Genomic DNA, 3,751 nt, shown 5'->3' with positions numbered 1-3,751 from the left:
AAAGAAAATATCCTACAAAATAGAAAAAAGATAAAAATAAGGAAAATAGGAGAGAGAAAAACGGAAATGAGGGACTGAGACTAACAGGCACATCACAGAAGCAGGGGTCCCAAAAGAGCAGAAGAGAGAAGGTGGGAGGAAGAATTGTCCCAGAAATAAGGTGGGGACGTGTCCCAGAGCCCAAGCCTGGGGGTTTCCAGATCGAAAGGGCTCACTGGACGCCCAGTTACCTAAATTAAACACACCCCACAGCCACCGAGAGGAAAGAAGAGCTCATGTACCCGGGTCCGCAAAGCAAAACCGCCCCAGAATTCTCAACAGCAGCACCAAAGGCTCAAAGCAACCACGTCCTCTGCATTCTGAGGTTGGCAACCCGTCAAGTGAGTGAAAGAGGAGAAGCGCGTCTGTGGCCAGCAGGCTCTCACCGAGGGCTCCCCCCACTTCTCCCACGGCGACCTCCTCGCGCGGGCAGCCGGTGTGCGGAGGCCTCCCGGGCGGGGCCCGGAGGACGGGGCGTCTCCGGGGAGGACGCTGCGGTCAAGCAGGTGGGGCAGGTGCCTGAGGGTCAGTGTCGCCGGCGGGGGGCGCCTCAGCCCAGGTACTGGGAGCCCCCGGAGCAAAGGGAGGCCCAGGGCTGTCGATGCAGAGGCCCGCGGGGTCCCCGTGGAGACAGGAAGGTCCACGTGGAGAGAAATCCTGGCTCGCGTGGCGCCGCTGAACGCTGAGGGACTGTTTTCACTTCGCTCAAAAGTTTGCAACAACTTATTGGCAGATTCATGGAAAGAAATTAGTCATTAATTTTCAGGAAATATAAGTTCTGCAAGAAAGAAGATACAGTCAGGGAACACCGCGTGCCTCACCCACAGACAAAGTTTATAACTGTCATAAAGTAGGCACCGAATACTGATTTGGCGATAAATACACATGCATATGCCGTAACTCCAGCGGGAGGGAGGGAGAGAAGGTGGTTTATCCAGCTGGAAACAAAATCCCAAGGCTGCATAGTAAGAAATCAGTGAACTAAAATTAAAAGTGTCTAAAATGGGCCAGGTGCGGCGGCTCACGCCTATAATCCCAACACTCTGAGAGGCCGAGGCAGGCTGATCACCTGAGGTCAGGAGTTCGAGACCAGCCTGGCCAACATGGTGAAACCCCGTGTCTACTAAAAATACAAAAATTAGCCAGGCGTGGTGGCTCACACCCGTAATCCCAGCTACTCGGGAAGCCGAGACAGGAGAATGGCTTGAACCCAGGAGGCGGAGCTTGCAGTGAGCCGAGATCGCACCATTGCACTCCAGCCCGGGAGACAGAGTGAGACTCCGTCTCAAAAAAGAAAAAAAAAAAAAGTGTCTAACATGGAAACAACAAGGATAACAGTGTGATGACTTTTCCTTAAATATGGAGGTTTAAGGTGCATTTTCCCAAAGAAAGTGGTTGCTTATGAGGATAGAAAGGAGTTGAAGAAGTGAAATCATAGTACAATTGACTTTTAAACTGTATGTATTATTAGTTTGATTTAAAACTCAAATATATGTTAGTGTAACTTACCACATCAACAGGTTAATCTAGAGAAAAAATAAATGATCATACCAAAAGATCTTTTAAATTTGATAAAATGCAATACCTTTTCTGATTTAAAAAAAAACAAAACTCCAGCAAGCTAAAAACAGAAGAAATTTTCTTAATTTGTTAGAAGAGATCTACCACGGTCCCCAGCAAGCCCCATCCTGACGACTGAACTCAGAAGCGTCCAAGCCTGCAACCCGCCTCTCTTCAAGATCGCAGACCCTGGCAAGAACAATTAGACCAGAAACATGCAGAGGGTTTGGAAAGCAAGAAACAAACACAGATGATATTAAAATAACCTGTTAGAACTGAGAATAAATTTTAGCAATGTTGCTGGGTACAAAATTAGTCTAACCAGATCAGTAATAGTCTATAAACCAGGAACAAGCAAATACAAAATGTAGTTTTTAAAAAGACAACATTTAAGCCGGGCGCAGTGGCTCACGCCTGTAATCCCAGCACTTTGGGAGGCCAAGGTGAGCGGATCATGAGATCAGGCGTTCGAGACCATCCTGGCCAACGTGGCAAAACCCCGTCTCTACTAAAAAAATGCAAAAACTAGCCGGGTGTGGTGGCACATTCCTGTAATCCCAGCTACTTGGGAGGCTGAGGCAGGAGAATCGCTTGAGCCAGGAAGACAGAGGTTGCGGTGAGCTGAGATCGCGCCATTGCACTCCAGCCTGGGCAAGAGAGTGAAACTCCGTCTCAAAAAAAAAAAAAAAAAAAAAAAGACAATATTTACAACTAACGTGCGTCTCGGGGAAGATCTAACGAAGATCGTGCAAGGCCTTGACAGAGGAAAAGTATCAAACTTGATTGAAAAGCATCAAAGACGACCTTCATAAGTGGACAGAGAAGCCTGTTCAAACATGCAAGGACTAAAAACCGTCAAGATGGAATTCTCCCAAATCAGCCCCAAACCCAATGCAGTTCCAGTCTGAGTCCTGGAGGGTGCTGTGTGGCACTTGACTGTCTTACCTAAATGCAGGTGGGGAGCGGGAGGAGCCGTGGGAGTGAAGAAGAAAGACGTGGGAGTCATAAGAGACAATGAAGCCACATGAGGAGAACGGCACAAATGTGGACTCTCCGTCTACGTGACAGACGAGGTCACAGCTTAGAAATAATAGGGTTAACAAAGGCGCCAAAATAATCAGCTCAACACATGATAAAAGAGAAGAGGTGCGGGAACAATTGGTTCTTCACTGTGATGGTTAATATTGAGTGTCAATTTGGTTGGATTGAAGGATGCAAAGTACTGTTCCTGGCTGGGCGCGGTGGCTCTGGCCTGTAATCTCAGCACTTTGGGAGGCCGAGGCAGGTGGATCACTTGAGGTCAGGGGTTCGAGACCAGCCTGGCCAACATGGTGAAACTCCATCTCTACTAAAAATACAAAAATTAGCTGGACGTGGTGGCGCATGCCTGGAATCCCATCTCATCGGGAGCCTGAAGCAGGAGAATCGCTTGAACCTGGGAGGCAGAGATTGCGGTGAGCTGAGATCACACCACTGCACTCAGCCTGGGCAATAGAGTGAGACTCGGTCTCAGAAAACCAGCAAGCAGAATATTGTTCCTGGGTGTGTCTGTGAGGATGTTGCCAAAGGAAGTTAACATTTGAGTCAGTGGACAGGGAAAGGCGGACCCGCCCTCAATCTCGGTGGGCACCGTCTAATCAGCTGCCAGCGTGGCCAGAATAAAAGCAGGCAGAAGAACACGGAAAGACTCGACTGGTTTAGTGTTCTGGCCTCCATGTTTGTCCCGTGCTGGATGCCACCTGCCCTTGAACAGGGACTCCAAGTTCTTCAGCTTTGGGACTCGGGCTGGTTTCCTTGCTCCTCAGCTTGCAGATGGCCTATTGTGGAACCTCACGATTGGGTGAGTAAAGACTCCTTAATAAACTCCCTTTATATATACATCTATCCTACTAGTTCTGTGCCTCTAGAAAACCCCAATACAGTCATACAATAAAGGACAAAGTTATAAAAGACGCATATATGGATATCTATAGATGCAGATACACATATAATAAGAATGATAAAATGAGATCTCTGCCTCACCATATAAACAAAGATGAATTCCCAGATGGATTAAAGGCCTAAATATGAAAGCAAAACTGTAAAACTTTTACAAGAAAAGGAAACATCAGGATAAGGGAGAATTTTCTAAGCGACAAACAGGAAGCACGGC

This window comes from Hylobates moloch, unplaced genomic scaffold, assembly GCF_009828535.3.
Source record: "Hylobates moloch isolate HMO894 unplaced genomic scaffold, HMol_V3 SCAFFOLD_17, whole genome shotgun sequence".
Classification (NCBI taxonomy): domain Eukaryota; kingdom Metazoa; phylum Chordata; class Mammalia; order Primates; family Hylobatidae; genus Hylobates; species Hylobates moloch.
The sequence above is the reverse complement of the archived record's forward strand: the minus strand, read 5'-3'. Positions refer to the sequence as shown.